This window comes from Solanum verrucosum, unplaced genomic scaffold (genome assembly GCF_900185275.1).
Source record: "Solanum verrucosum unplaced genomic scaffold, falcon-dt-bn FXZP01000038.1, whole genome shotgun sequence".
NCBI lineage: Eukaryota > Viridiplantae > Streptophyta > Magnoliopsida > Solanales > Solanaceae > Solanum > Solanum verrucosum.
The window spans coordinates 1,226,569-1,248,982 of record NW_026020564.1 but is presented as its reverse complement, the minus strand read 5'-3'; the positions used below and the strand labels follow the sequence as shown (position 1 = coordinate 1,248,982).

At 37.3% G+C, this 22,414-nt stretch overlaps 2 protein-coding genes across 2 annotated transcripts in view; one reads left to right on the top strand and one right to left on the bottom strand.

Moving 5' to 3' along the window:
* The window catches only part of LOC125810249 (methyl jasmonate esterase 1-like), a 364,593-nt gene that overhangs the window by 3,878 nt on the left and 338,301 nt on the right, over positions 1-22,414 (bottom strand). The gene's annotated exons all lie outside the window — the stretch shown is intronic.
* The window catches only part of LOC125810235 (red chlorophyll catabolite reductase, chloroplastic), a 1,038,333-nt gene that overhangs the window by 795,504 nt on the left and 220,415 nt on the right, over positions 1-22,414 (top strand). The gene's annotated exons all lie outside the window — the stretch shown is intronic.

The window sequence follows — 22,414 nt, the reverse complement described above, 5'->3', positions numbered from 1 at the left end:
AAGTGATTCATTTAACTTGTGGAGATTCATGAGTAAAACAGATCACAAATACACAATTTACTTCATCGTGCTTAAATAAATATTAACAAGATTTAAATTAAACATTTATCAACATTTAAAGGACTCTCAACGCAAATTTTTCTTTTTATTGTTATCCACATTTAGGCAATCACATCAATTTGGGAAAAAAATGGATGACATGACATGAAATCAATGTTTTGATGTGTCCAAAGATTATAGTCCATGCATATTGTATCTCTAAACAGATATGTTGTCTCTTGCACATTGATTTGTCAAACATAATTTATTCTAGATTTTACTCACTTTGGAAATAATCGACATTCTATCTATTGTTTTTGTCCTGTATTTTTAAATTTTATAATCTTAAATTAAAGATATGTGTAGGTGGTAGTACTTTAATTAAGGACATGTTTGGTGTGGTGGTGTCACAATCCAACACATCTGACCATACTTAGTGGCGTACACAATTTTTTTAGTAAGCACTGTCGATATTTTTTTATAAAAGAAAAGTTAAAAATTTAACAACCGAATTTTAAAGTAAGTTACATCCTTTTCTCATTGGCTTAGATTGGTTTTAAACCTTGAGTGCAATACTAACTAACAAACACATTTTTATTTATCTTGCAGAAGAAATGCTTACAAACCACTTTTTTTTGGTTATATTTTGCAAAATAAGAAGCTTTGAGGTTTGAACCCATATATATATATATATATAGTGGTTGATTAATTATGAGTCTTAAAAGCTCCTTCACATCAATCATCAAAGACTATAATGATACTTTAGCTTCTTCCTAATTTTCCACACCTGAAACTAATTAAAATCGACTATTTCTAAGTTTCATTGGTAAAATCATTCAACACTTGTATTAATCAACAACTAGACAAACAAGGAAACTCCAATATGCAATATTTTCAAAGTTCAACAATTTATTTATATATATATATATAGTGGTTGATTAATTATGAGTCTTAAAAGCTCCTTCACATCAATCATCAAAGACTATAATGATACTTTAGCTTCTTCCTAATTTTCCACACCTGAAACTAATTAAAATCGACTATTTCTAAGTTTCATAGGTAAAATCATTCAACACTTGTATTAATCAACAACTAGACAAACAAGGAAACTCCAATATGCAATATTTTCAAAGTTCAACAATTTTAGGTTCCAGCTAGCTAGCCTTGTCACAAGATTGGGACTAGGAAGATACTTGGTATATATAAATAGTCCAGCCACCACCTATAATTTTAATGAAAAATATATTTTGTTTTTATTATCATGTACAAAATAAGGGTATTCATCGTTCGGTTTGGATCTATTTTAATTCCCTGTAAAAGAAAATCGAACTAATAAAGTTAGTTTGTAAATATTGGAACCAAATCAATAATTAAGTTGTTATTCCTCGCTTTAGATTTTTGTAGGTTCTATTTCTTTTTTTAGATATGCGATGCTATACTTCCAAGCACATATATAGTAGAGTACGTGGCTATATTTCTATATCATCGCTATCAAGTTGATGAAAAATGAACTAAATATGTAATCAAGTTATATATGTACCCTCCTCAATAAAATCATGCGTATTGTCAAAAAATTTAGCTATCTTCAACAAACTAAATAAAACTTCTTATAATGATGTTTTTTGAGCAACAAATTAATGAGTTATGATTTATCAAAAGACATCTTGATGATAATTTAAATTAAATAATGATTAATAATTAGGTGATTCAAAGATGAATTATCTTAACCATGAAATTGATGTTTGGACACATCAAAATCACTACAGTCTACAAGTGAACATGCAATTAGCTACGAACTTTATATGGGGAACCTGATTTCATATATCAAGAGTCAAAATTGCTCTTGAATTATGTGAAATAGACCACTTATACCCTTTACATTTTGAGCTAAAAAATGCCCCTTCCGTTATCCGAAGAGACCACAAATACCCTCAAGAGTTAACACCCCAAATTTTTAGTGATGTGGCAAGCCACGTAGGACTAATCCCTCCATCTAAGCATTGTAGCTAGGATTAACTTAAAAAAATAGACCTTTCGCGGCACCAAAGTCGCCACGAAAGCCCATAATATCACCACTAAAGGTTTTAACTTATTTTTAGCATTGAATTCCGATTTTGTGTTTTTTCTTCATTATTTTTAGAAAATCACAAATAATATCGATCAAGAAGGAGTTTTAAGAAATTGTATGTTTTATTGATCTGATGGCATATGTAAATGCGTAAAATGCACAATGATGCACTATGTCGTAGGTGATTTGAATCGATAAGTAATTTTGATGATTTTTGTAATAATAGTGGATGTTTTTAATATTGATAGTGCATGTTATTTATTTTAGAAAATTAGGTTGCAAACAAAAATTATTTATCATTTTTTTGGTTGAAAAATAAGTTTTACTAGCGAAGGGTTGTTGCAGCCTTAGTCGTCACTAAAAATCACTCCAAACGTTTAGTGGCGACATTTTTCGTCGCTAAAAGTGTAGTTTATTTGTAGTAAATCCTAGTTGGCAACACTTAGGTGGAGGGGTAAGTCCCATGTGGCTTGCCACGTCACTAAAAATTTGGGTAGTTAACTCTTGAGGGTATTTGTGGTCTCTTGGAATAACGGCGGGGTATTTTTAATCCCAAAATGTAATGAAGAATATAGGTGGTATATTGCGCATAGTTTAGGGTACTTTTGACCCTTTTCCGTTCATATATTTACCGTTAGATAGGGAACCATGAGCTTCAGGCCTTAGGATTGTGAATGAGCTGAGGAAAACTTTTCTTGTTGTTTCCATATTTGCTAGTTTGTATTTTAACTACTTTGACAATACAATATTTTTCTACTCTTCTTGTAATTAAGATATTTATCAGGATATATGCCAAGGGGAAGAAGCCTTAAACATAGTTGAGGAGGCAGCGGGAGTATAGACAACATGTTCGTGGTTGTGGGAGGCTCCCAACAACCACGTAACACTCTTCAAAAGAATGTTAATGAACCATCAATCCCTATGTCTCATGACCGGGTTGGTTCAAATCGACCCATTTGTTTCGTTCCATGAGAGTAATTTTCAGCAACTTGCACGTATTTCTCAAAATGTTGGTACTCATTACTCAACAAACAAATCAAGAGTGTAACAATGTGGTCAAAATCAGTGTTCTCTTGTATTGATAATAATAATAATATATATATATATAGTAAATTTTTCTGACGAAGGGGTGTCGCTTGAGACCCCTTCACTCAACGTGGGTCCAACCTTGGCCATACGGACACCTACTAACACCTAGATAGGAGAATTCTGACACCCAATTTAAAACATGCAATATGGAAGTGAACAATTATAAACTAATCACCTTATTGTAAATATAGAATGACTCACAAACTTGATTAATATGTACTTTTGTAAAGAAATACACTAAACTATCCATAAGAAACTAGTCTAAACAGGCACAATTTTTTTTTAAGAGAGTACAAAATTATGAAAAAAAAATATGACAACTCCCATCATAAGAAAAAGGGAGTAGAAGTTATCGGAGATCATCTTTGTCTTCACCTAAGAAACTTCACTGATCCTACAACCAGACTATATCAAGTGGCAAAGCAAGAGTAGGTGGGATGGTGTCATAGCAAGAGGTTTTTGGTTGATTAATGGAGGAAAAACTCTGATTTTTTGGTTGATTAATGGAGGAAAAACTCTAATTTAGGGTGGGATGATCATGAGAATGTACGAGGGCTAGGATTAAGTTATAATTCAGGAATAATTAAGCCATGTTGGCTTAATCTTATATTATATTGTTATATGTAAATCTAGAACAAGACAAGATTCATAAAAAGGGGAAGACTCGGGTTTAATATTAGAGCTTCCAAGAGGAAATGAGAAGAGCTAGGTCTGCCTGCTTTAGGGGCATTTTGGCAGTTTCATATGATTTAACCTGTTTAGGAGAGCTGTAGTTTCTAGCTCTTACAAGTTGCTATGGGTTTATCGCAGGTTTGTCAAGATCTTATGGAACTTATATGCTTTATTTATATCTCCGGCTCTCGCTGTAACTTCTTCCTCTTCTATTATGCTCTAGCTTCCGCTGCCCAGCCATGAGGTCAATTCTATTTTACTTATTTTCTCCTTTGTTTATTATTTGTCCAATTTAGGCATTCTTCTTCTATTTTTGTTGATGAATTTTATAGTGGTAATTCAATTGATCTTGTTCTATCTCTCCATTTGAGCTAATTCTCTGTATACTTTGATAAGATCAGTTAGTTTAGTGTACTGTTCAATTCACAGAATTAGTTAATTATTGTTCATTCACATAGTTAGTTAGTTAGGAGTCACAAGTTTACAATTTCATAGTCAGTTGAGTTTGTTAGAGGACTCGATCAGTGTGTATATATATACATATACATTGTATTGGTTAGAGTTCAGTTTTCACATTCTCAATAATATCTTTTCTCTCCTTCTTCTCTGATCGTTGGTGAAAGCTCAAACTCCATAAATGGAGGAAGTACATTGTTTCACAGCTTATGCTGCTGGTTTTGTCATGGTATCAGAGTGGTGAGATTCCTGCTTCTCTCTCTCGTCGTGAACACATTATTCAGTTCGATTTCTCGATATTTTTCTCCCTAATTTTCTCTGAACGATCTCACTATCGTTCCTCTATTTTGTTTCGAACTTGCTCATTGTGAGTTCATCTTCATAATTCATTTGTAATTGCATTCTCCTTTATCCTCTTCTATGGGAGACACTCTAGGTGACGCGACTGCTACCAACACTTCAACTAGATTGGATTTCAATAGCCCTTTCTATCTGCATCCCTCAGAGAATGTAGGTTCTACTTTACTTCCTGTTGTTTTTTATGGAACTAGCTACAGGTCATGGAGACGAGCAGTTCTTAGGGATTTATCGGTTAAGAGTAAAATTGGATTCATCAATGGAAAAATCGTGAAGCCAAATTCTGCAGATCCAACCTTCATGCAGAAGGTGTGATGACATGGTGACCTCTTGGATTTTAAATTCTCTCTCACCAGATCTGCGAGATAGCTTGCAATACCTCAACAATGCCAAGGAGCTTTGGGAGGAGTTGGAGGATAAATGTAACATCCGGTAATTTGAAATATCTATGAAGAGGGTTAAAAATCGGAAATAGTCATTTTTTGAAGGAATTCAAAAATCTGGAAATTTGGCTAAGTGTGGAAATCAGTGAGTTTTGGTCAACTTTGAGCAGTCATAACTCCTAGCTCAGGATGAGTTAGGAGTAGTTCCAGTTATGATTGTGAAGCTTGTGGAATGATCTTTCCAACGCCACCAAGTTTGCTCGATTCCGAGTTCGTATGAGCGAGTTATGCCCTTTGAAAGTTGGGCAGTTGGCAGGGAATCCGTCCGGAAATTTTAAGGGTATTTTGGTCTTTTCCCTAGCCATTTCTTTTGGGATTATATTGTTGTGTTAGGCTGATCTTTGGATCATTTTGTCCCATTTTAAAAGAGTGAAAGCTAGGGCTTGAGAGTGAAGAAGAGAAGAAGAAGAGAAGAAGAAAAGGAGAAGAAGGAGAAGAAAGAGGAGATCAACAAGTTTCCCTCAAAGATCATCGTGGATATCGTCGGGGGTGATCCCTATCAAGGTATGTGAGTTATTAGTGTGGTTTGATCCTTTCCCCCACACACCAAACTCATTATTATTGAGAAAAGATTGTATATGTTGTTGAAGTTGTTGGGTTGTGTTGTTGATGTTGTTGATTGTGTTGTTGAATTTATTGTTGGTTGTGGGATATGATTTGGTTGTGTGTTTGAGTTGAATCTCATGTATGTTGAGGGATTTTATGATCCTTAGTGTTTGGGGTTGAACCCATTGAAGTAAGGGTTGAACCCATTGAAGTTGTTGGGTTGTGTTGTTGATGTTGTTGAAGTTATTGTTGGTTGTGGGACATGATTTGGTTGTGTGTTTGAGTTGAATCTCATGTATGTTGAGGGATTTTATGATCCTTAGTGTTTGGGGTTGAACCCATTGAAGTAAGGGTGGTTTAGAGTTGGCAAAACAAGGGAGAAAAGTCGAGTATTCTGGGCTAGGGGTTGGCGCGTCGCGCCTGCCAGTGCGCCCCAAGAGGAGATTTGAAGCCCAGCCCTTGGGGCGGCGCGCTAGCCAGAGCGCCAGCAAGGCCCTTCTGAACTTCAAGGGTTGGCGCTCCGCGCCTTGCAGAGCGCCAAGGGCCCCAACCTACCTCTTTCATTCCCCACTTTTTCATGCATGTTCCTTAGTATTGTACCTATGTTCCATAGTGTTTCCAACACTTCAAGTTACGTTTAAATGTCAAGAATTCATCCGTAAATGTGTGATCATATGTCTTGAATCCATAATCCAATTCAAGGCGAGTTAGTATCAAAGTCAAGTGAAGTTAGAGTTTCAAGTTAACTAAAGAGCATAGAGTTTCAAGTCGAGTAAAGAGTATCGAGTTTTCAATTAAGTCAAGAGCACAAAGTTGAGTTCATTTCTCAAAGTTATTAGGGAACTATGTATTCCCAAAGAAGTTTTAAAGAAATGTCTTTACATTTAAACAAGGTTGGAAACTGAGATTTCCAAAGAGCCTTCGGGCTAGTTTTTGAGTAATTATCTCAATCAGCAGGAAAACATATGTTTTAAAAACATAAGAGCCAGAACCTTTTTTTTTGGAGTAGTATCGAGCACCGAATTGGGGGAGCGTTCAAAGAACCCACAACCCCCATAGAACCATGTTAGCCACCATGGGTAGAAAATGATCATACTTTTTTAGATGAATCCTTTTCCAGATAGACTAGTGGATCCATTAGGCAGTTCAGGTCTTATACATTTGGCCGGGTATAAGATGCTCTGGCAGCGTGAGGTCGATCGCTGTATCATCACTATAGCTCTCATGTGATGGTTGTTGATTAGAGAAACTCCCACAGCAGTTATTGTATTTTCATACACAAAAAGTCTTATATTTTATATACATCAGTTCAATTGTATTGCTATATACAGCTCAGGCTTATTGTATCTTTGTATACACACAAAGTTTATAGCATGTTTTAAGTAATCTTTCTTTATATCGCACTTGTTTTAAAATTTGCCTTATATTGAAAGAAGTCAGTCAGGTTGAGTTGAGTTGAGCAAGGTAAGCTTTTCAGTTTCTTCCAGATTTCCTTCTAGCCTTTGTTCCTTAGTTTCCAGCTCGCATACTCGTACATTCCATGTACTGATGCCAGTTGGCCTGCATCTTATGACGATGCAGATACAGGTACCCAGGATCAGCATCTAGCACGTCGTTGATCCAGTTGAGCACTCCAGAGTCAGTGGTGAGCCTCCTTGCTTTTCGGAGGACTCGGATATTTTGTTCTCTTAGTTTTGTTTTTATTAGGGTGTTGCGGGGTCTGTCCCAACATCCATCTCAGTAATTTAGAGGCTTCATAGACAGTCAGACAGTTAGTTTCGAGTCTGTTATCTATGTATATATGTAAATATTCTATTTTGAGACTCGAGTTGCCTTTTTGGCCAAACGTTATCAGTTGGTTGTTTTATAACCATTCCTTGCATTGAGTTATACTGTTGAGTAAGTTTTCGTTGAGTTAAGAAAGCCAGGCCAAGGGTTCGCTTGGGGCCAGAAATGGTCTCCGAGTGCCGGTCCCGTCCAGGGTGTAGGCTCGGGGAGTGACAAAATTGGTATCAGAGCCCAGAGTTCAAGAGTCCTAGCGAGTCTATGAAGTCGTGTCTGTAGAGTCCTAGTTATCTGTGTGAAGCGCGCCACATCTATAATTGGGAGGCTACAACATTTAGAAATATTTCTCATTTCTTTCACACTCATCTCGTGCGTTAGAGTTTATCTCTAAAGAGTTTCTTCCTAATCCGTGCTTGCGCGTGTTTCAGATAATCATGCCTCCATGAAGAGTTGGCAGAGGGCGTCTTCCTAGACGTTATGTTGATGAGCAAAAGTTACCCTATGCACCGGGAGTGCAAGATCAAGGGGAAGTTTCTAATGCCGAGTTCAGAGAGGCAATTAGAATTCTGAGTCAAGCTGTAACAAATCAGATTGGTCAGCAGAGGGGAGTTCGACAAATAAGAGCTGACATTTCTAGGATTCGTGAGTTCTTGGGGATAAATCCTCCGAGTTTCATGGGTTCGAGTACTACCGAGGATCCAGAGGACTTAATTGAGGAGTTGAAGAAGATTTTTGATGTGATGCATGTAGCAGATATTGAGCGGGTTGAACTAGCCGCATATCAATTGAAGGATGTTTCTAGAACTTGGTTCGACCAGTGGAAAGGGGGCAGAGTTGAGAATGCACCACCTGCGAGTTGGGCCTCTTTTGAGGAAGCTTTCTTGGGGCATTTCTTTCCTCGAGAATTGAGAGAGGCCAAGGTACGTGAGTTCCTTACACTTAAGTAGTAGTCTTTGAGTGTTCATGAGTACAGTCTGAAGTTCACCCAACTATCCCGCTACGCTCCGGAGATGGTGGCAGACATGAGGAATAAAATGAGTTTGTTTGTTGCTGGGCTATCTCGGTTATCAAGTAAGGAAGGTAGGGCTGCAAAGCTTATTGGGGACATGGACATATCTAGGTTGATGGTCTATGTGCAACAAGTTGAGGAAGAGAAGCTGAGGGACAAAGAAGAGTTCAGAAATAAGAGAGTGAAGTCAGGTAATGAGTCCGGGCAGTAGAAAGGTAATTCAAACCGTTCCTCTTTTCAGCAAAGGCAAAAGGGACCTGCTCCATCATTTGCTAGAGCACCTGCACCCCGATACAAAGGTGAATTTAATGGCCAGAATTCGAAGGACTTCAGGGATAGACCAGCACAATCTTCGGGTAGTGTGGCGCAAGAGAGTAGTAAACCTCCTCCTTGCGCCAAGTGTGGTAGGAACCACTCAGGTATTTGTCGAGAGGGCTCCATTGGTTGTTTCAAGTGTGGTCAGAATGGACATTTCATGCGAGAGTGTCCAAAAAATAGGCAGGGTAATGGGGAAATAGAGCACAGTCTTCTTCAGTTGCTCCCCCAGACAGGACGGCACCTAGAGGAGCTACTTCTAGTACCGGCGGAGGAGCAAACCGCCTTTATGCAATCACCAGTCGCCACGAGCAAGAGAATTCTCCGAATGTTGTCACTGGTATGATCAAAGTCTTTACTTTTGATGTGTATGCCTTGCTAGACCCAGGAGCAAGTTTATCTTTTGTAACTCCTTATGTTGCAAATCAGTTTGATGTTCTTCCTGAGAGGCTTTGTGAACCCTTTTGTGTTTCTACACCTGTTGGGGAGTCTATTCTAGCAGAAAGAGTTTATCGTGATTGTCCTGTTTCTATCAATCACAAGAGCACCATGAATGATTTGGTAGAGTTAGACAAGGTAGAATTCGATGTCATTCTAGGTATGGATTGGCTTCATGCCTTTTATGCATCATTATACTGTAGGACTCGAGTGGTCAAGTTTCAGTTTCCGAGTGAGCCAGTCTTAGAGTGTAGTAGTTCAGCAGTGCCTAAGGGTCATTTCATTTCGTACCTTAAGGCAAGAAAGTTAGTTTCGAAGGGTTGTATCTATCACTTAGTCCGAGTTAATGACTCTAGTGTTGAGATACCTCATTTTCAGTCAGTTCCTATAGTAAAAGAGTTTCCAGAAGTTTTCCCTGATGATCTACCCGAAATTCCTCTTGAGAGAGAAATAGATTTCGGTATAGATCTCATTCCAGATACTCGTCCTATCTCTATTCCTCCATATAGAATGACACCAGCAGAGTTGAAAGAGCAGTTGAAAGATCTCCTAGAAAAGAGTTTCATTCAACCGTGTGTCTCACCTTGGGGTGCTCCGGTCTTGTTTGTGAGAAAGAAAGATGGTTCCCTTAGGATGTGTATAGACTACCGCCAGTTGAATAAGGTTACCATCAAGAACATGTACCCTCTTCCGAGGATTGATGATCTTTTCGATCAGCTTCAGGGTGCCACTTGTTTTTCGAAGATTGATCTCGGATCAGGCTATCATCAGTTAAGAGTAAGGGAATGTGATATTCCAAAGACAACTTTCAGGACCCGGTACGGTCATTATGAGTTTTTATTCATGTCTTTTGGTTTGACCAATGCACTGGCAACTTTCATGGACTTGATGAATAGAGTCTTCAAACCTTATTTAGATACGATTGTTATCATCTTCATTGATGACATACTAGTCTATTCAAGGAATGAAGAAGATCATGCTAGTCATCTTAGAATAGTTCTTCAGACTTTGAAGGACAAGGAGTTGTATGCCAAGTTCTCTAAGTGTGAGTTTTGGCTCAAGTCTGTGGCGTTCTTAGGCCACATTGTGTCCGGTGATGGAATTAAAGTTGATACTCGGAAAATTGAGGCAGTGCAGAATTGGCCTAGACCCACATCTCCAACTGAAATTAGGAGTTTCTTGGGATCAGCTAGCTATTATAGGAGGTTTGTAGAGGGGTTCTCGTCTATTGCATCTCTTTTGACGAAGTTGACTCAGAAGGCAGTGAAATTTCAATGGTCGGAAGCTTGTGAGAAAAGCTTTCAGGAATTGAAAAAGAGATTAATTACAGTTCCAATATTGACGTTACCAGAAGGTACTCAAGGTCTTGTGGTGTATTGTGATGCATCTAGAATTGGTTTGGGTTGTGTCTTAATACTGAATGGCAAGGTTATAGCTTATGCCTCCCGACAGTTGAACGTTCATGAGAAGAACTACCCAACCCATGACTTAGAGTTGGCTGTTGTAGTATTTGCTTTGAAGATATGACGTCATTACTTGTATAGTGTGCATGTCGACATATTCACTGATCACAAGAGCCTTCAATATGTGCTTACTCAGAAAGAGCTTAATCTCAGACAGAGGAGGTGGTTAGAATTACTCAAGGACTATGACCTGAGTATTCTTTACCACCCAGGTAAGGCTAATGTTGTTGCTGATTCTTTGAGCAGGTTGATTATGGGTAGCACCGCTCATATTGAAGAAGGAATGAGAGAGTTAGCAAAGGATGTGCACAGACTGGCATGCCTGGGAGTCAGACTTTCAGATTCCGCAGAAGGAGGAATAACGGTGGCAAATGGGGCCGAGTCATCACTAGTGTCAGAAGTGAAAGAGAAACAAGATCAAGATCCCATTTTGCTTGAGTTGAAGGCAAATGTTCAAAAGAAAAGAGTATTAGCTTTTGAACAAGGGGGAGATGGTGTATTGAGATATCAAGGTAGATTGTGCGTCCCTATGGTAGATGGACTCCAAGAGAGGATTATGGATGAAGCTCATAGCTCCAGATATTCCATTCATTCGGGTTCCACCAAGATGTATCGTGACTTGTGAGAAGTTTATTGGTGAGATGGCATGAAGAAGGGCATTGCAGAGTTTGTTGCTAAGTGTCCAAATTGCCAACAAGTGAAAGTTGAACACCAAAGACCCGGTGGTTTAGCTCAGAGGATAGAACTTCCGGAATGGAAGTGGGAGATGATCAATATGGATTTCATCACAGGGTTGCCAAGGTCTCGCAGACAACATGCTTCTATTTGGGTGATTGTCGACAGAATGACAAAGTCAGCCCATTTTCTACCGGTAAAGACTACAAATTCAGCAGAAGATTATGCCAAGTTGTATATTCAAGAGGTGGTGAGACTTCATGGAGACTGGAAGGTGCACAGTTCTGGAAATCTTTTCAGAAAGGCTTGTGTTCCAAGGTGAATTTGAGTACTGCTTTTCACCCTCAAACTGATGGGCAAGCAGAGCGTACTATTTAGACTTTAGAGGATATGTTGAGGGCTTGTGTGATTGATTTCAAAGGTAATTGGGATGATCACCTACCTCTCATTGAGTTTGCCTACAACAACAGTTATCACTCCAGCATCCAAATAGCTCCATACGAAGCTCTTTATGGGAGAAGATGTAGATCTCCTATTGGATGGTTTGAAGTTGGAGAAGCAAGGTTGATAGGACCAGAGTTAGCTCACCAAGCTATGGAGAAGGTGAAAGTGATTCAAGAGAGATTGAAAACGGCACAGAGTTGCCAGAAATCCTACACTGATGTTAGGAGAAGGGCGTTAGAGTTTGAAATAGATGATTGGGTATATTTGAAAGTTTCACCCATGAAAGGGGTTATGAGGTTTGGTAAGAAAGGGAAACTTAGTCCCCGGTATATTGGACCTTATCGCATAGCCAAGAGAATTGGCAATGTTGCATATGAGTTGGAGTTACCGCAGGAACTAGAAGCGGTTCATCCAGTATTTCATATCTCTATGTTGAATAAGTGCATAGGCGATCCTTCATTGATCCTACCAACTTAAAGTATTAGGATCAAGGATAACTTATATTATGAGGATATTCCTGTTCAGATTTTAGATCGCCAAGTTCGTAGGTTGAGAACGAAAGATGTAGCCTTAGTCAAGGTCCTATGGAGGAACCAATTTGTTGAGGAAACAACTTGGGAAGCCGAAGAGGACATGAAGAAGAGATATCCTCATCTCTTTGAATCCGGGGGAAATGCAGATTAAGGTACTAATTTCCTTCTTAGTGCTCTTTTAATTATAATGAGCATGTTGTGGTTGTTGTTGTGTTTGCATGGTTGTTTGTTGGGTGTTGAGTTGATGTTACACCCTTAGCTTTGTAAGAGTAACCTTATTCGGGGACGAATGTTCCCAAAGGGGAGATATTATAACATCTAGTAATTTGAAATATCTATGAAGAGGCTTAAAAATTGGAAAGTCATTTTTGGAAGGAATTCAAAAATCTGGAAATTTGGCTAAGTGTGGAAATCAGTGAGTTTTGGCCAACTTTGAGTAGTCATAACTCCTAGCTCAGGATGAGTTAGGAATAGTTCCAGTTATGATTGTGAAGCTTGTGGAATGATCTTTCCAACGCCAGCAAGTTTGCTCGATTCCGAGTTCGTATGAGCGAGTTATGCCCTTTGAAAGTAGGGCAGTTGGCAGGGAATCCGTCCGAAAATTTTAAGGGTATTTTGGTCTTTTCCCTAGCCATTTCTTTTGGGATTATATTGTTGTGTTAGGCTGATCTTTGGATCATTTTGTCCCATTTTAAAAAAGTGAAAGCTAGGGCTTGAGAGTGAAGAAGAGAAGAAGAAGAAGACAAGAAGAGGAGAAGAAAAGGAGAAGAAGGAGAAGAAAGAGGAGATCAACAAGTTTCCGTCAAAGATCATCGTGGATATCGTCGAGGGTGATCCCTATCAAGGTATGTGAGTTCTTAGTGTGGTTTGATCCTTTCCCCCACACACCAAACTCATTATTATTGAGAAAAGATTGGATATGTTGTTGAAGTTGTTGGGTTGTGTTGTTGATGTTGTTGATTGTGTTGTTGAATTTATTGTTGGTTGTGGGATATGATTTGGTTGTGTGTTTGAGTTGAATCTCATGTATGTTGAGGGATTTTATGATCCTTAGTGTTTGGGGTTGAACCCATTGAAGTAAGGGTGGTTTAGAGTTGGCAAAACAAGGGAGAAAAGTCGAGTATTCTGGGCTAGGGGTTGGCGCGTAGCGCCTGCCAGTGCGCCCCAAGAGGAGATCTGAAGCCCAGCCCTTGGGGCGGCGCGCTAGCCAGAGCGCCAGCAAGGCCCTTCTGAACTTCAAGGGTTGGCGCTCCGCGCCTTGCAGAGCGCCAAGGGCCCCAACCTACCTCTTTCATTCCCCACTTTTTCATGCATGTTCCTTAGTATTGTACCTATGTTCCATAGTGTTTCCAACACTTCAAGTTACGTTTAAATGTCAAGAATTCATCCGTAAATGTGTGATCATATGTCTTGAATCCATAATCCAATTCAAGGCGAGTTAGTAACAAAGTCAAGTGAAGTTAGAGTTTCAAGTTAACTAAAGAGCATAGAGTTTCAAGTCGAGTAAAGAGTATCGAGTTTTCAATTAAGTCAAGAGCACAAAGTTGAGTTCATTTTTCAAAGTTATTAGGGAACTATGTATTCCCAAAGAAGTTTTAAATAAATGTCTTTACATTTAAACAAGGTTGGAAACTGAGATTTTCAAAGAGCCTTCGGGCTAGATTTTGAGTAATTATCTCAATCAGTAGGAAAACATATGTTTTAAAAACATAAGAGCCAGTACATTTTTTTTTGGAGTAGTATCGAGCACCGAATTGGGGGAGCGTTCAAAGAACCCACAGCCCCCATAGAACCATGTTAGCCACTATGGGTAGAAAATGATCATACTTTTTTAGATGAATCCTTTTCCAGATAGACTAGTGGATCCATTAGGCAGTTCAGGTCTTATACCTTTGGCCGGGTATAAGATGCTCTGGCAGCGTGAGGTCGATCGTTGTATCATCACTATAGCTCTCATGTGATGGTTGTTGATTAGAGAAACTCCCACATCAGTTATTGTATTTTCATACACAGAAAGTATTATATTTTATATACATCAGTTCAATTGTATTGATATATATATCTCAGGCTTATTGTATCTTTGTATACACACAGAGTTTATATCATGTTTTAAGTAGTCTTTCTTTATATCGCACTTGTTTTAAAATTTGCCTTATATTGAAAGAAGTCAGTCAGGTTGAGTTGAGTTGAGCAAGGTAAGCTTTTCAGTTTCTTCCAGATTTCCTTCTAGCCTTTGTTCCTTAGTTTCCAGCTCGCATACTCGTACATTCCATGTACTGATGCCAGTTGGCCTGCATCTTATGATGATGCAGATACAGGTACCCAGGATCAGCATCTAGCACGTCGTTGATCCAGTTGAGCACTCCAGAGTCAGTGGTGAGCCTCTTTGCTTTTCGGAGGACTCGGATATTTTGTTCTCTTAGTTTTGTTTTTATTAGGGTGTTGCGAGGTCTGTCCCAACATCCATCTCAGTATTTTAGAGGCTTCATAGACAGTCAGTCAGTTAGTTTCGAGTCTCTTATCTATGTATATATGTAAATATTCTATTTTAAGACTCGAGTTGCCTTTCTGGCCAAACGTTATCAGTTGGTTGTTTTATAACCATTCTTTGCATTGAGTTATGCTGTTGAGTAAGTTTTCGCTGAGTTAAGAAAGCCAGGCCAAGGGTTCACTTGGGGCCAGAAATGGTCTCCGAGTGCCGGTCCCTCCCAGGGTGTAGGCTCGAGGCGTGACAATAAATATGACCAAACTAATGGCTGCAATTTCTATCAACTACTGAAGGAGATAAATGACATTGTGCAAGGTAATTTGGATGTCACTGGTTACTATACTAAGATGAAGAAGTTGTTGGAAGAAATGAACACTCTCGATGTCAATTCTCAATGCACTTGTGTATGTATTTGTGGTGGAAAAACCAAGATGCATAAGGCTGAGCAAGATAGAAGACTTATACATTTTTTTATGGGCCTAAATGAGATGTATATTGTTGTACGTGGAAACATCCTCATGATGTCTGATCTGCCAACTATGGCACAAACATTTGCTATTTTGTCACAGAAGGAAAGGCAGAGGGAAATGAAGTCTCATACTCACATGGCCTTGGAATCCACCTCTCTAAATGCCTCTGTGTCACCACAATACAATGCAGGACCCAAAGGTTTTAATACGAACTACAATTCTTATAGAAGAGGTACAGGCAGAGGTGCAAGCAGTTCCAATACTTTTAAGGGGAATTCCAGCACTGGGAACAAGTCAAATTTGTTCTGTGAGTACTGCAAATGAACTGGACACACTAAGGATAGGTGTTATAAGCTTAATGGTTATCCAACCAACACAAAAGCTCCAAGAGAAAAAGGCTCAGGATCTGCAACAAATGTACATGCCTTTGAGGATGATAGAAGCCAGTGTGAGGAAACTGCTGAGCATGGAAGACAAATTCCATTGAACCTGTCCAAAAGTCAGTATGAGCAGCTACTTAATCTACTTGGAACTCTGCAAGTTGGAGCTGATTGCTTAGGAAACATGGCAGGTGGATCAGTGAACCTAGCAGGTATACTTGCTTGCTATTCTTCTATAAATGAGATAGGTGATTTGTCATGTAAATGTATTAGATTAACTGCTGGCTCTTGGATCATAGATTCAGGAGCATCACACCACATGACTTACACAAAAGACGCCCTTACAAACCTTAGAACATTACCCTATCATTTCCTTATTACATTACCAAATGGATACAAGGTTAAAGTGACTGAAATTGGTGATGTTTGTTTGACTTCTACACTGACTTTGTACAAAGTTTTGTTTATACCTAGCTTCAAGTTCAATTTGATATTTGTTTAATGTTTAGCTCTTTAACTCAAGGGAATAGTTAGCTTTAACAACTCTTCTTGTTTACTGCAGGGCCTTTCTCTGAAGAGCCCTCTGGCACTTGGTAAGGCCAAGAATGGTATGTATTTTTTTTCCAAAGTGCCACAATTGTCCACCTGCAGATGGCAATAGTGCTTCTCATGTCAGATGTCAACTTGTTTCTTCTTGTAACTACTGTAAGATAGCTTCTGTTGGAGATAAATATCAAAATCCATCTCAAAATGTAAAATACTTTCATACAATCAATAAAGAATCTTGTGTTGTTGATCCTATTTTATGTTATGTTGTTAATTCCTCTCCTGGTACTAACTTTACTCACAATCATGACACTGAATTCTTATGGCATGCTAGGTTGGGACATGTACCTTTTGTAAAAATGAAAACTATCTCCACCATACCTCTGAACTTTTCCAGTAAGCAACCCTTCACTTGCACAATATGTCCTATGGCTAGACAAACTAGGATGCCCTTCCCAGAAAGTAGAACCACAACCAGTACAACATTTGAATTGCTTCACATTGACTTATGAGGACCATACCACACACCTACCCATGATGGTCACCATTATTTCTTAACTATGGTGGATGACTATAGTAGGTCAACCTGGACACAACTGAGGTGCAAAAGTAATGCATTGCAGACCATAAAAGCTTTCATTTCCCTTATAGATAATCAGATCCATACCAAATTGAAAATTATTAGATCTGACAATGGTATGGAATTTACAAGTGCTGAAGCAACTAATTTCTTTCAAGAAAAAGGTATAATACACCAAAGATCATGTCTTTATTCACCATAACAAAATGGTGTGGTTGAAAGGAAGCACAAATATCTCCTTGAAACAGCAAGGGCACTTCTATTTCAATCAAAACTGTCTATAAAATATTGGGGAGAGTGTGTCCTGATAGCCACATATATTATTAATAGGCTACCTACTAAACTCTTACAAAACAAGTCCCCATATGAACTACTATATCAAAGAAAACCAACTTACTCCCACCTTAGAAGTTTTGGATGCCTTTGCTTTCCAACTATTTTGAAAACTCATAAGGACAAGTTTGAACCAAGGGCAACACCATTTGTCTTCATTGGATACCCTTTCAATACAAAAGGCTATAAGGTCCTCGACTTGGCTACCAAGAGAATTCATGTGTCCAGAGATGTTTTTTTTCATGAAGTTGTTTTTCCTTTTGTTATTTCTCCTGTTGGTTCCAATTTTAGTTATGTATTGAAATCTCTTGAAAGCCATTCTGATACATTGCCTTGCATGTCTAGTAAAGTAAATGATTTTGTTAATGATGAAGTGTTGAATGGTGACACATTAGTTGAAGTCACTACTAACCATGTTTCCACAAATACTAATGCACAAACCACTGAACCTACAATTCTTATGTCTCCACTTAGACATAACACATCTACCCTTGTTGATGCTCCACTTGCACCTAGAAGATCAACTAGGCCCCTTCACACCCCAAGTTACCTGAAAAACTACACTTATACGATACCTAACTTGTCTTCCTCAACCTCCACTTCTGATCCACACCACTCACTCACATCTTTCATTTCTTATTTTGATCATGTATGTTTCACTAGTCTGTGTTCTAGTAGGCAGCAGTTGATCAATAATGTTTCACATGATATTGAACCTTCTTCTTATGAAGAGGCAATTTTGAATCCTGCCTGGCAAGTGGCAATGACACAGGAATTTGATGCCTTGTATGCAAATGATACTTGGGAACAAGTTATTTTGCCTAAAGGGAAGAATGTTATTGGGTGTAGATGGGTGTACAAGATTAAACACAAGGCAGATGGTAGTGTAGAGAGGTTCAAGGCTAGACTGGTGGTAAAGGGGTACACTCAGCAGGCTGGAGTAGATTATAATGAGACATTCTCACATGTGGTAAAAATGACCACTATTAGGACTCTAATTTCTTTAGCAGTCAAGAGAGGCTGGAATATGTATCAACTGGATGTTAACAATGCTTTCCTTCATGGTGATTTAAATGAGGAAGTTTACATGGCATTACCACAAGGACTAGCAGTGGACAGTAGTAATATGGTTTGTAAATTGAAGAAGTCATTGTATGGCTTAAAGTAGGCTAGCAGACAGTGGTATGACAAGCTGGCCAACAACCTCTACTCAAAAGGTTACACTCATTCTAACAGTGATTATTCACTATTTTATAGGAAGAATGGGTGCTCCCTGGTTTTTGTTGTAGTATATGTTGACGATATCATTCTAACTGGGACTGAAATAGATGAGATCACTTCTTTAAAAGTGTTCTTACATGATTAGTTCAAAATAAAAGATTTGGGTAGGCTGCATTATTTCCTTGGTTTGGAAATTTTGTATAGACAGGATGGTATTCTTATATCCCAAAGGAAGTTTACTCTTGACCTCTTGAAGTAATTTGATTCTATGAGTTACAAAACTGCTACTTCACCATTGGACTCTAATGAAAAGCTAAGACTTACAGAAGGCACACCACTATCAGATCCTACTCATTATAGAAAGCTAGTGGGAAAACTTAATTTTCTCACCAACACAAGGATGGATATAGCATATAGTGTACAACACCTCAGTCAGTTCATGCAATCTCCTAGAGAGCCCCATTTGAAGGAAGCCCATCATGTGCTCAGATATCTACAACAGGACCCTACATTAGGAGTTTTCATCTCTAATAAATCTGACCTCACCATCAATGCTTATTGTGACTCAGATTGGGCCTCTTGTCCTGATTCAAGGAAGTCGGTGAGTGGCTATTTGGTTCTTATGGGTGATAGTCCCATTAGTTGGAAGTCTAAGAAGCAGCCCACAATGTCACTATCCTCAGCAGAAGCAGAGTATAGAGTTGTGAGACAAGTTATGGGTGAAATAGTATGGCTGAAAATATTACTTGATGAGCTGTCAGTAAAGTGTTCCTTACCTATACATGTCTTTTGTGATAGTCAAGCAGCAGTGCACATTGCTAAGAATCCAGTTTTTCATGAGAGAACTAAACATATAGAAGTGGATTGTCATTTTGTCAGATACAAGCTGCAGCAAGGATTGATCACACTCCAATACATTCCCATAGATTCACAATTGGCTGATGTCCTTACTAAAGCCTTAACTGGAGTCAAGCATACTAATTTATTGAGCAAGTTGTCTGTATGTAACTCACCTCCAACTTGAGGGGGAGTGATAAGATTAGTTAGTTTAATGTACTGTTCAATTCACAGAATTAGTTAATTATTATTCATTCACATAGTTAGTTAGTTAGGAGTCACAAGTTTACAATTTCATAGTCAGTTGAGTTTGTTAGAGGACTCGATCAGTGTGTATATATATACACATACATTGTATTGGTTAGAGTTCAGTTTTCTCATTCTCAATAATATATTTTCTCTCCTTCTTCTCTGATCGTGGGTGAAAGCTCAAACTCCATAAATGGAGGAAGTACATTGTTTCACAGATTATGCTGCTGGTTTGGTCATACTTCTTTTAGTTTTTCCTCCCTTCTTGTGGTTTTTCTAATTAATCATCTGCTTCGTCAAAAGTCAATATTCCCCAATCTTGGTACTTCTTCCATCATCCTTTTACTTCTTATAGCATGCTAGAATTAAGTGTTTTGCTAAGTGCTTTGACACACACAATTTAACAGGTCAAGATTTTGTGCTTTGTTGGTGTTTGTAAATTTCTTCAATGAAATAGACTATGCTAAAATTCATGTACAATGGAGGCAGGTGAATTTGTATTCTTCGTGGCTCGACAGTGATTGTTTGGTTTCTCTGCCAATCTACTACTTTAATAATATCTACGTCTAAAAAAATTTTTATAGTTCACTCCTCTTGTTCCCTCTTTTTGGTGGATTTTCCATTAAATTGTTATTTTCTATTAGTCTTTCAGAATTATTATTGTTATCGCTTCATTGGACATCATCGTCCTCTCTTTCATCTGCTTTTACATAATTACTTTCGATTTTGTAGCTTACTTTGACTTTCTGTCGATTGCATGCTTTCACTGGTCCCCTTTCTGAGTTGTTTCTTTGGTTTTTCGGATTGTGAGTTTGATTGTTTCGAATTCATTTTTTAGAGCATACTCAATAATACATGTACAATGGATGCTACTTTTGTTGCAGCTTCAAAGTACATTATTCTTCAATCTGAAAAATGTTCATCTTAACTTTTGCATTTAGATGATGTTGTTCAATTTGATAATTTGTTGTCCGATTTGGGGAGTGAATAAAAACTTCAAATTTGGAATCTTGTGAATTTTGATTTACAGTTGCACTAAATAAAGTAGAGGCATTATGAAATGTTTAAGTAATTCAGTAGTTCAATCATTAAAGATTATTTAAAACATAAGGTTAGTGTGATTAATTACTTGTGCTTTTCTAATTGCTCAATTTGATACTATCCAGCTTGTATTCTGTTGCTGCTGGGAAATTCACTGACGCCGCTAGGCGCTATGTCTCTTAGGAGGAGGTTTTCAAACTACAAAAGTTTCCAGTAAGCGACTTGAGTTGGACATCAGATCAATTTCTGCTTCTTTTGGTATTTCTATCATTGAACTCTCAATTTCTGGTTCATCTTTTTATCTGTTTTAGTTTTGGGGGGTCAGTCGGCTGGTGTGAGTGCTGAATTTAAAGTATAATGATCACTTACTATATTGGTTCATCCTATGTTGAAGAGCTGCAAACTAATTGAGTAATGAATCTTTTGTAACTCCGATTTACACGCGCAATTCTAGCTTAAGAAATTATCACGAGCTTTTCTTTATCGTTTATTTTGATTGTTTAATTTCAGACGACTTCAATATTTTTGTCAATAATTCTCTCGGAATATTTTAAGTTTGGTGATGTAAAAAGGGAGAGGCAGAGGTACATGAAGAATCTATACATGTAATAAAGTTGTATCTTAATTTTGCCCCCCAAAACAATAAGTTGTATCTTAATCCCAATGGGTCACTTTCATATGTGATTCTAACTAAAATTTTCAGAGTACAGAAATTGTATGGTGGTTGCATTTTATATTTCTGTATCTTCGTTTTATATATTAAATTTCACTTTTGATCGTTTTACGTTTTGTCACGTAAATGTACAATAAAACAGACCTACGCTATGACTTTGTTCATGTTCTGCCGGGCAAAGCCCAGCTTTCGTTACTAGTAAGGGTGTACATGACCGAGTTGGTTTAGATTTTCAAATATCAAATTAAATTATTTGTGTAAATTTTTAAATTTATAAACCAAACCAAACTAATAAAATTCGGATTTTTTCAACCTCGGGTTGGTTCGGGTTTTTCAAATACCAAATCAAATCATTGTGTTGAACTTTTAAATTTATAAATCAAACCAAACTAATAAACCTCGGATTTTTTCGGTAAAGTTTGCATACAAACATATAATTAACTTGTGCTCCAAATATTTCTTTAGTCCAACCAAAAAACAATTATCTAAGGTGTTTCTTAAATGGACAATAAAACAGACCAAATCATTGTGTCGAATTTTTAAATTTATAAATCAAACCAAACTAATAAACCTCGGATTTTTTCAAATTTTTGAATTTTTTCAGTAAAGTTTGCATACAAACATATAATTAACTTGTACTCCAAATATTTCTTTAGTCCAACTAAAAAACAATTATCTAAGGTGTTTCTTAAAAAATAACACAAAATATGAGATGAGTACTGATGACACAAAAATATTCAATAAAAAATAATAATGAAATCATCATATAAAATAAATATTGCAAAGTCATAATGAAAATGATCATAATTTAAAAGTACTAAATCATGCTAAAATAAGTTTAATAAGTATTAGTTACATTACTAAATATTAAAGAAAAATTAAAATTAGATTATGTATTTTAATTGTCTAAACCAATGTAAAACTAAAGAACAAATATTCAATATTATTGTCATTCTTAGTGTTGAATTGATTTTCTTTTTTGCATTAGTATTAATTTGATTTTGATTAAGTTTTATTATAACTATCAACATCTATGAACTATAATCTTTATTGAGCAATTCCGAATTCTAAGTATTAAACTTGAAATAATATATTAAAAGATAAAACTATGAAATAGTACAAGAAATATTTTAAAATTATATCAAAGTAAATATTTTTATGTATAAAATAAAATTTTAAAATTACATATATAATGTCGGGTTGGTTTGGTCTCGGGTTGGTTTTTTTTAGTTAAAACCAAACCAACCCAAATATAGTCGGATTT